The 11,338-nt window shown below is 41.3% G+C and overlaps 1 protein-coding gene across 2 annotated transcripts in view; it reads left to right on the top strand.

Moving 5' to 3' along the window:
• The first annotated feature begins 9,590 nt into the window (after positions 1-9,590).
• Positions 9,591-11,338, top strand: part of LOC135477681 (carnosine synthase 1-like) — a 34,302-nt gene continuing 32,554 nt past the window's right edge. The window contains exon 1 of one of the 2 annotated variants that reach the window (XM_064757870.1): positions 9,591-9,628. The gene's annotated coding sequence lies outside the window, so the exon portion shown is untranslated. Of the gene's footprint in view, positions 9,629-11,215; positions 11,306-11,338 lie in introns of those variants that run through there. The other variant, XM_064757869.1, reaches the window with a different exon arrangement.

The raw sequence follows: 11,338 nt of genomic DNA, 5'->3' as shown, positions 1-11,338 counted from the left end.
TATGCTTTTCTGGTAGCCTACTGTATACATGTACATAGTCCCTATGGCTAAAGCCTGCATGCCTCACCTAGCATATTTCTCCTAATTATGACTTAATTAAAGTCTTTGTATATTTACTTTCAACTATGCTGATATAATTTTGATTGTACTCCATATCCTCTTTGCACCTGTCTTTTTATAACATTGATTTTTGGTGGTTGTTGTTGTTATTGTTGTTTTACTTTTGTCAGTATGTGCTCATCGACACCTTCTTGTTTTTATCGCACGATGACACGATTGGGTGCTGCTGTCAGAGTGTTCTAATGTGACATAGCTGAAGGTGATTTTGTCTCAACCAATGAAGTAGTAGGGTGTAAATATATCTTTGTGGCTCGGATGTGGTGTTAGATCAAGAGGTTTAATTGGTACACCTAAGAGGGTGCAGTACTCTTTCTGATGCGTTTCCTGGTTTCCCTAACCTAATAACAAACAAAGGTGCAGTTCTTTATTTTTCGTAATTCATGAAGTTTTTGGGGATGAATTGGAGGATATCCGTGAGCTACTTGCACTTCTTTAATTTGAATTAATTTCTTTCGTTAACAACTTTATGTCATACCTATAAACTCCAGATTAAACAATCCGTTTACAAGCAAGAGGATATCTTCCGAAAATGTGCGGCGACAAAATGTAACACCCGACTGAATAAACCGGATATCCTTTCATTTAGTCTAGCTAATTTTAGCCAGACTTCACAAAGGAACATCTCCCACCCGTAATAAACTCGTTTGAGTATTGATGATAGTCAATTGTCGTGTTAGCGCTTCGCCTGGTAACTTCTACTGGTTCGAATACATAAACCTGGAATTTTTCTAGTGTAGGAGCAAACCGGATGTTAGCCGTTAATTTAGACATGCCAAAAGCACAAAGCGCACAAATTGCCACAAAAGGTATCATATAGTATGCAACAGAGGCGTTAAACGCTGTAATGCAGTTCTTATTGAATTTTTTTACGGTAGAGTAAACAAGGAATGCAGGGCTGTTCTTCACGCTTGGCTTGATTGTAACCAAAGTCGCTACTCCTGCTTTTCGCTATTAAGGTGACGTCAGAGCTCCTAGATACCGTCAGTACGCCTCATAAGCTCACCATACTTTTCAAATATATGAAAGCCTTTCAACACAGTCATAAAAATCAAAATATATATATATATACATGAAAGTATTTTTACGCATAGTTTTCAGTTGTCTGTATGATGAACCTTACTTCATATTTTTGCTTTCTTTTACTTTAAATTGGTGCAGGTCATGCCTTCAAGTTGGTGCGGGCCATGTCAGCAAAATTTACGGCTATTCACGCTATTAAGAAAGTGACAATGTTATTTATATGGCAGTTTTGTGCTTTATCAAGACACAGTATATACACACACCTAATGACTCCTATCTGTCCTAATTCCATGCGACTAGTCCATGCATACAACCAATCGCACTGGAACGACGTGTCTGAACGCGATGTAAACGTAAATGGTAAAAATCTCAATGCTACATTATTTTCATACTTAAGGACTATAGAATGCGCGCTGATTTGTTAATGCTAAAATCTGTATCTACTTATGAAGTGACAAGTGTTAACTGTTAAGGTTAGACAAGAGACAGTTGCCCTCTGTCCAGCTTAGCAGCCACGAGCAGCAGCATGAATCTACTGCGTTGGCGATGTTGTTGTTGTTGAGGATGGTATCTGTCTTTGTCTTGATCGTGGGGTACATTTTTCAAATGCGCATGGGTGATTGATTTTCTTATCTGTGATATATTCATTTATATCACGGCGATCAGATTTACGAGAGTAAGAAACAAGAGTCGTAAAACATGTATTTATTTATTCATTTATTTATTTGATTGGTGTTTGCGCCGTACTCAAGAATATTTCACTTATACGACAGCGGCCAGCATTATGGTGGGAGGTAACCGGGCACAGCCCAGGGGAAACCCACAACCATCCGCAGGTTGCTGTCAGACCTTCCCACTTACGGCCGGAGAGGAAGCCAGCATGAGCTGGACTTGAACTCACAGCGACCGCATTGGTGAGAGGCTTCTGGGTCAATACGCTGCGCTAGCGCGCTAACCGACTGAGCCATGGAGGCCCCTCATACTCAAGGATGTTTCACTTATTCGACGGCGGCCTTCCCACATACGACTGGAGAGAAAACCAGCACCAGCTGCAGATCTGTTTGTGATTGTCAGATTTAGGGCCCAAGGTAAGGCTATGTCTTCCGCTTAGGAGGCGGACGCCTTACCAGTCGGCGCCATCGCATATGTAAGGTATACTTTCTATAAAAATTATTCGATTTTGGATTTGAAGAGAGCAAAATTCAAAGATTTTAAAGCATTTCATGGAATATCACATCGAGCGGCACCAGTTGGGATATACTTATATCCATTTGTCACCTTTGTACCTTGTGGAGGTGTGGTGGGTGGGGATGGGGGTGTAGCAAGTCGAGTTATCACTAGGCTTGTGCTGTTTTGGTGGCCATATTGGAGAGACACTCCATACGATTTTTAAGTCCATATAAAAGTCAACACTCTTTGGATTTGTTGAACATACGACCATTAAAGAGAACCTTGTTATAGTATGTTTAAATGAAGTCATCAACGATAGTAGTAGGAAAAAAGGAGCGTTCATTTCCCTGGAAAATGTCACTTTGCGTCCGAATCTAACCAATCCATTATACGTTCGTGTGGTTCAAATTTGAAGTATCGTGGAAATGAGGAGAAGTTCTTGTATGCGGATAGAAGACGGCAATGTACTGTTACGGTCACAGTCACAAGGAAAAAAGCAAAACCTATCCTTTTTTATTATGCAATGTACTAGGTTAAAGACAAAGAAAGCACTTGTTGAAGTACAAGTCAGACGAAAGACCAACAAGAACTGCCAATAAAAATCGTTGGACTTTTTTAGAATTTTGAAACCTAGTAAAATGCATATGAAAGATCCTGCGAGGGCTTTTCCTGACTATATATTGAGACCAGTGACGTCACATTGGATTTATCATCTTTGAAGATCTATGAATTGATTCTCCGAAACGATCTTAAAACAAACTATTTCAAGCAAAAACTTGGGTATGATGTCATTGATACCTTCCTACTTAGGTAGAATCTGATCTTAACAAATAAGTCGAACTGTTTTCCTAAACAGTGTTTAATGGTCTTTTATCTAACATACACTTCATTTTCGTGTTTTCTTTGCCTTGAACCTTCAGCAGGGACCCAAAAGTCTCTCATCAATGCGGTCGCTGTGAGTTTAAGACCAGCTCATGTGCATTGCTTCTTCGTGGATAGGTCAGCCAACAACCTGCGGAGAGTCATGGGTTTCCTCTGGGCGCTGTCCGGTTTCCTCTCACTATAATGCTGGACGCCGTCGTAAAAGTGAAATATGGTTGGGTACAAAACACCGGAAATGCTAGCGCGTGTTGCTCAGATGTAAGTTCAATTTATGCAGTTCATAGTGAGGCGTGAAATACGTTGATACCATTTTTCTCAGATATATGTACCAGCAAACGATACATTTGTGACATTTTGTACAGCTGCCATTTTTGTGACACAATGACGTGCTACAGGTATGTTTCACTGCTGAGTGAAACAAACACGATCGTCTTAAAACTGTTTTACTCAATGTCCGCTCTTGTGTCCAAAGTTCAAGAACACTTATGAACAAGCAGAAGTCATATCCGATTTGAGTAGGACTTTGTGATGCACATTTGACAGATATTTCACAACAAGTGATGGGTACATCTTATCACGTAAGTGTCTGTGGGAACTCACTAAGATAGACAAACAAAACAGGTGCTTGCTTGAAATGTAAGTGAGCAGAGGGCGACTTTGTCTTACACTACCGCGGTCCTATCCATTCAAGAAGCTAACAGTATGATAAAGTGGACACGAGTAGATAGCGACGGGATAAATTTTATCAAGAAACAAAACAGCTCTCTGATATGAGCCCAGGACAATCCATAAGGTAGATTTTTATGTTTCTTTGTTTATTTACTTGATTGGCACACTAACCACTAAAAGACAAAGGCCCTTAGATTTTCCGTTACAGGTAAAAACAAACAAAACTGGAATGCACAAGCCCTTGTCTAACTACGTCTTCTGTTTTACAGTAATATAACCACATCACAAGCTTTCTTAGATGCTCTCTTAAATTAATTAGTAGAAAGGAAGTAATCTCCAAAGAAAATCGGGCAAAACTGCCTAAACGAGCATAAAAGCATTGTATGGATGCCCTTCACTACGGGAAGTTACTTTAAATTTCATCGCTCATCGATGCCTTCCTCGATCGCTCCATTACTTCGTGCTATTGTGCTATCGCTTTGTACTATCGTGTCATCGCTTCGTACTATCGTGACATCGCTTCGTGCTATCGTGCCATCGATTCGTGCTATCGTGCCGTCGCTTCGTTCCATCGCCGGGAGATGGAATAATGGTAAAATTATACGACGCTGGCTTAAGCGGCTTCCATAATCTAGTGCCCGATGCACGAGTAATGCCGATGGAAGGATGGAACAAAGCCATGACACGACAGTGCGAAGGGATGGGACGATAATGCGAGGCGATGGAATTGTGGAACGAAGCGATGACACTATACTCCGAAGATATCCAGGGCTCACGACACCGTGTCATCGCCTCGTAATTTCGTGTCATCTCATCGTTCGCGCTATCGTGCCATCGCTTGATACAGTCTTACTATCGCTTCGTTCCATTGTCGGGCAATAGAACTCGCTTGCATCATTTATAACTTCATTCATTCATCTGTATAACATGTACAGAGCATACGTACAGCTGACAACGGTGTAGGTAAAACAAACAAAACTGGAATGAGTCCTGGGCTAAATGGTAAACTTTCTTTTCCATAACCTGTTTCTCAATAGTTTAACCACATCACAAGCTTTCGTTAAAAGCTCTCTTAAATGTTAGATGTAGAAAGCGAGAGATCTCAGAAAAAATTTCACGTAAAGCTACCTTAAACTGGCTTGCAAGCTCTGCCGACGTCCCAGTTGCGGTAGCGAAATCAGGAAAACTTTTTGGCGGATGATCGAATTAAACCCACACGTCATCTCATATGCCCGGGCACAATCACCGTCACCATGCTACTTTATTCATCAGCGTCTATTGTCAGAACGTTCGATTTATTTACTTATTTATTTATGTGATTGGTGTTTTATCCCGTACTCTAGAATACTTCACTTATACGACGGTGTACAGCATTAGGGTGGGAAGAAACCGGACAGAGCCCGGGGACCTATAACCGTTCACAGGTTATTGACAGGCCTTCCCACGTACGACAGGAGAGGAAGCCAGCATAAACTGGACTTGAACTCTCAGCGACCGCATTGGTGAAAGTCTCCTGGGTCATTGCGCCGCGTTGGCGTGCTGACCCCTCCTCTTCCTGACCACGAAGGCCCCCAAAGAATAAAGTGTTCGAGTTTGTTCTTATATCATTACTGACGTCTACCAGTCTTTATGTGGATTAAACATGCACTTGACTGAGCGAAGAATGAAACTTTAGCAAGTACTGAATGATAGGCGTAGACTGTTAGGCCGCCTCTCACAACCGGTATAGGACTGCACTAAGCTGGGAAGGATAAATCTGAGAGATAAATCAAGAGATCTGACTTCACCCTATACATGTCAGTATTTGCTAACTGTCACACTGTCGCCTCTCCGCTGCCTTTTTTACTCTCAGTGCTGAAGTAACTTATATTACATGCATGTCCGTCTTGAAATAATATGTACATTACAGTATTTTCTCCCCTAAATCACTGACAATGCCTCGCCTGTCTATGGTATCCGCGACTACAAGCCATCATCCTGCGTTCGAGGGTTATCGAAATAGAACCAGTGCGCTTCTTATCAAATTGCTGTGTGCCAGGTTGTTCTCTATATCTCTATAGGTCACAGACATGTTATGTTTAAAGAACAGGAACTCAGGATGTTTTTCTATGGAAGCCTGATGCGGCAATAGTCTCTTTCACATACTTACACTAAACATATTATTATGTTATTCAAACAACACTGCGACATTTAGTGCGACATTGTAATGAGAGCCCAACGAGATTCAGTCAACAATCTCGTGTAAATCTCGCGCCCGCGTCTGAATCTCGCGTTGTGGAATAAATCTCGCGCTCTCGTTCAAATCTTCATTCACTTCTAAATCTAAATCTTGATCGATCCTCGTTTGAATGGCGACCAAATCTTGCACAGCTATTAATTCTCGACTTACTCTAGTCAGAGTGTGGCTTATATTTTAAGCTAATCAGAATGTCGCTGTCTAATCGAAATAGTTGATCTGTTTGGCCAAGCTTGAATGGCAACCCAGCTCAAATTGGCCAACATTCGGACCTCAATGCAAGATTACGACGAGATTGAGAAAACTGTGCGAAACAGGGAATCTCGTCCGAATCTCGCACATTCGTGCGACGCTCGTCAGGATGTCGCTTTGTCTTAAAATTTGAAGGACAGTTAAAGTATCAAGTAAAAGAGGCGACATTCTAACGAGACTCGCACGGCAGAGATCCGAATGAAGCCGTGAGTTTTGGTAGACAAAACGAGATCCAGACGCAGGCGCGACAATTACATTAGATTGTCCTCTGAATATCATGGAATCTCGTCAGAATATCGCGTTGTCGTCCTTATCGCAAATAAATCTCAAGACATCTCGCAATGTGGTTCAAATATCGCTGTTCCTGGTGTGGGGAAAACGTGTAGGAGAGAGGATGGCCGCATCCGGCTTCCATAACATTCCCATGCTACGTTCTTGAATGAAGAAGCACTGCGTCCTTCTTCAGGATGGAAAGTAATGTTTATTCAAGGCACGGCGCACCTTGGTTCATGGTTGTGGGGTAGCTGTAACCGTGTAATAAACTCACTAGATAGAACGTGTACTCGGTGCTCCCCGCTATACTACAAATACACGCGAGAAACATAACCTATTTGCCGCAGTATACTAGTACTATTTCTCCCCTGCATTTCTCAACAATCTGATTCTGTCCGATCTGTGCTCTGTGGCATGGAATTGGGGAAACGGGTGATTGAGCACGAGGAATAGATTTGTTCCAATCAATGTAGAGAACGCTGAACAGAACAATGTACAGAACAAGTAATTAGAGGCGGGGGACGTAGATGAGCGCGGTACAATGTACACAGCAATATATAGAACAATGCACAGAATATTGTAGGAGGCCTACTCAACAATGTGCAGAACGAGCGATTGAGACGTGTGCAAAAGACTGTAGACAGCAATGTACTTAACATTATACAAAATAATGAACAGAAAGAGTAATTAGTGGCGGAGGACAAAAACGTGCGAAAAGCCATACACACAACAAATCTCATCTCAATATGGCCTGACTATTAATATGTAATAGAACGCTGGTATCGGTTAAATATGTTGAGGTAATCGGATGACATGCATATGACTAAAACGGCGTTCAGACACACATGACGGGTAACAAGAACCACTTGCACGACATTAACCCGATTTACATGTTATTACATGTAGAATTCACGTCAACATTTTGCCTTTAATGTTACAACAGTGACTATTGTTCTTATTGTAAATTCAAGACCATTGGTGTGAATGCAAGATTATAATTCACGTAAGCTAAAGTTTACACCTGTATTTTGCCTTATCCCCACGCGTAGCGGCGACAGTTGTATTAATACCGCTAAGAGAATCCACGCAGTTGTATTGCTCTTGTTACGTGTAGCGGCAATACTTGTCTTATTCTCACTAGGCGAAGTGGGGACAGTTGTATTACTATTGCTACTGTAATTGTTTAATTGCTGCTACCTGTGCGTGTAGCGACGACAGTGGCATAGCTTCGTGTGGCGACCACAATTGTATTACTGTAAAATCGTGCAGCGGTGACAGTTGCATTGCTATCGTCACGTGAAGAGGCGACAGTTGTCTTCCTGTCGCTACTGAGCGACAGTTGACACTGATCACTATATAGGACTCATGAATGAGGGCTGGTAATACGCTCCACACTTTTGCTGCAAACTGACCCAGCTCGCCACAGTAACATCGGGTACACAATAGTGCGGGGGTGCCACGGATTGTCTGCCTCTCACATCTGTGGGTATCTGTGACATACACGTACTGCTCCTAAATTGTTACCCACAATGCCGTAATAACGAGGTGGTGAGCGATGGTTGGCCTTTCAGTCATCTCTCACGTATACAGTCTATCTCCAATCTATCGCCGGCAATAGAGGCCAACCTTCACGGCTTAAGCACATGCACAATTAACTGTATCAAAGGCCTGAATTAAAAAGAAATCTTAAGCAAACTGAAAACGTACGTCGTTTCCTAACAGGACACTGTTTTCTGCATAACTGCTATAGGGCAAAATCCGGATTATGTGCTGCGCGCCACGTGAAGGGTTAAAGAGGTACATAGCCCAATTTTCACGCGAACTCTAGTCAGTGTTAAATTACAGGTTAGGATTAGGGATTATCAGGTGATAAAATGTGAATGCTCCATTCAAGTCGAACATGACATTGATAACATTTATGTTGTTGAACCTCCCACAGTGTTTTATTTTGTCCATTTATTATGTAATAAATCTGTGTACAGTCAACAGGTAATTGTTAATTCATTTGTCAAACCGAGTGGTTCACTGCAATCCATGAAAAATACTACCAGGCTTTTGAATATAGGTATCCCGTTAATTAACGCTCGTGGCCTCTGTTTTGTTGTGTGTGATAAGCTCCCAAAAGTTTCAATCGCCACTTTATGGCTGAAATATTGCGCACGTGATATTCAGCTATAATCGTTCATTCATTTTAATATTTATAAATGTAGTATTTAAAATTACGCACTGAATCTGACGCATCGGATATTACACACGTATTCGTCTTTCCGACATCACTGAAAACTGCGGACTGCTTCTACTTTCAGGTAAATATCTTCCGTTAAGGAGTATAAAATTGTGTATATCTTGTTTTGACATTGTGATGTTAAGTTTATTAATGTAACTAATCTTTAGGAATTTTCTTTTTGATAGTGTTTCACCAATTGACGGTCTAAATTGTGATTTGGATACTTTGCTTACTATTTGGCTCATATCCATGCTATAGTGGACAAAGGATATATGGAGTTTGACGAAATTACGGGGTCAAATAACGACTAATTAGCTACTCAAAAATCGGCTTTTTAAAATTTGACACAGGGTTGTATGAACTCAAGGTGGCCTTCACACCCTACTGGTCGATTATGTACACAACTCTGAAAAGTCTACATTACACCGGCCGAGGAGCTTCAGCCCTGGAGGCATATCAGCGTACAACAGAAATGTGATAATTCTGAGACCAACTTAATTAATTCTTTTACTCCGCCATAAAACTGACAGATTATATAAAGCCTTAGTTTTTCACGATACTGTTTAGTACTTGTCCTTCAGAGAGTGCTTTTACATCTTTATTCAGTCACATGTAAGGGCAAAATACATAGGTTAATATAATATCTCAGCACTGGTTCTACGCCGCTGCTTGTACATTTGTCTGTGTATGTATCTATCAGCGACCGTTTAATCCGGCGTGTACGTTGGACAATCCAATATCCCAGGGCGGCCATACGATCCATTGATACCGTCACGAAGGTAAGCTCAACACACCAGCATCGATTGAGAGAAATCCACGAAGATATACAGAACCCGTTAGTGCTTCGTCGACGTATAGTCTTCAAATGCAAACAGCTGGTACTGAGCCCCGCAGAGAACGTAAGAGAACTTAACCCGCCATCACGGCGAGTTTATACCTCTCTCTCCGTCTCGCCCCGAGCCTGGGGCTTCATCTAAGCCCCGTCCTCAACCACACCGGTCCATACACCGACGACGGAGTTGCACTAGTCAGAACCCTTTGAGAGCAATGATATGCTAAGGTATGGTGGATATACCACCCGCTGAGAGACGAAGCTGCAGGCAACCTGATATGAACTAGTAAGTGTGGGCCTCTTTTTATGTCCACCCACTGCATGCCACCGATAGTTGGCAAGTAAATGAGCGTCAAGTTAAAGGTGATGATGATCTGATTCATGTGTCTAAGAACAGGCTGAGATACGTTGTATAGCTTTACATTTTCTTGTCAAAGTAGCTAGGCGAGTTCAAGCACGTCTGATCACGTTTGACCCATAACCGGAGTACAAGTAATTAATAAAACACTTGTGAAATATATCTTCAAAATTAGTCGGCAATCGCCAACTCAAGTTGCCGAGATGATATACTAGTATGGTGTCGGGAGGGGAAATTACATTCATTGATCGAATATATATCCAATTTTTGTCCGTACATGCGTGGCAGCCTATCTTGAGCTTATCTCAACTATTACCTTTCCCAAACCAGTTTAAAGACTCAACGTTCAAAGGTAAATATCTCCAGGAATATTAATAGATCGATATCTAGCGAATCGCGTAACATCAGTATTTACCGAAAACTCGACCGCTTTCATTTTATGTGTTCATATATATATATATATATATATATATATATATATATATATATATATATATATATATGAAAAGAATGATTCTAAATGTCTTTGCATGGTGAATTTAATCCGTGAAATAAAAAATGCCCGTGTGTTAAACATTACAGTCGGTTTTAATTGGTTGTCTCTCCGTGTCGGATTATTTATCGACTTCAACATAAAATAAACAGACTGCAATCCGATGAGAAGTAAATTCATAATTTTTTTAATTAGATGTGACAAAGTTTGTCATTACTCCCCCAAAATACCGGTAAGTGCTTTCTGATACATTGCTTATTCCCAAGGCTTGTTCTTTGGCACTGATACGTTTCCAGTTTTACAAAAAAATACCAAATTTGTGCGTCACAAATTCATAATTGGTCATGTAAGACTGTTAACGGAATGAGCCTTGAATTCTTTTGAGACAAATGGTCTCATTGGTACACTTGCGTGATGAAAACGTCTTTGGGAGTTTTGGCGGGGTGCATAAGAAATCAAGAAGTTCGAGTTGATCACGGGAGTGGTCTTTTTTCCGCCATTTCGTTCGGGAGGGAATGGGGGTGGGATGAGAGGTGTCAGAGGCCACATCCTTAACGCTACAGCGACGTCAGCCGGTATGGCCTGATTCGACAAAGGGGAAACTGATTTGCATATTGGCTGACTTTCAAAAAGTTAAATGACCTATCCTGCTAGACTCTGAAAGGCGTGGGTAGTCGATCGAAATTTCCGGTATAAAGCGTATGTAAGCCGCATAACTGACAGCACGCCACCGTCGACTGCGGTTATCTTCCAGAGAGCTCAAAGTCTTCCTTGTACGTAAGATTAAGTTTTATAACTTTAATCTG

This window comes from Liolophura sinensis, chromosome 11 (genome assembly GCF_032854445.1).
Source record: "Liolophura sinensis isolate JHLJ2023 chromosome 11, CUHK_Ljap_v2, whole genome shotgun sequence".
NCBI classification, from domain to species: Eukaryota; Metazoa; Mollusca; class Polyplacophora; order Chitonida; family Chitonidae; genus Liolophura; species Liolophura sinensis.
This window is presented reverse-complemented; position numbering and strand designations above follow the sequence as displayed.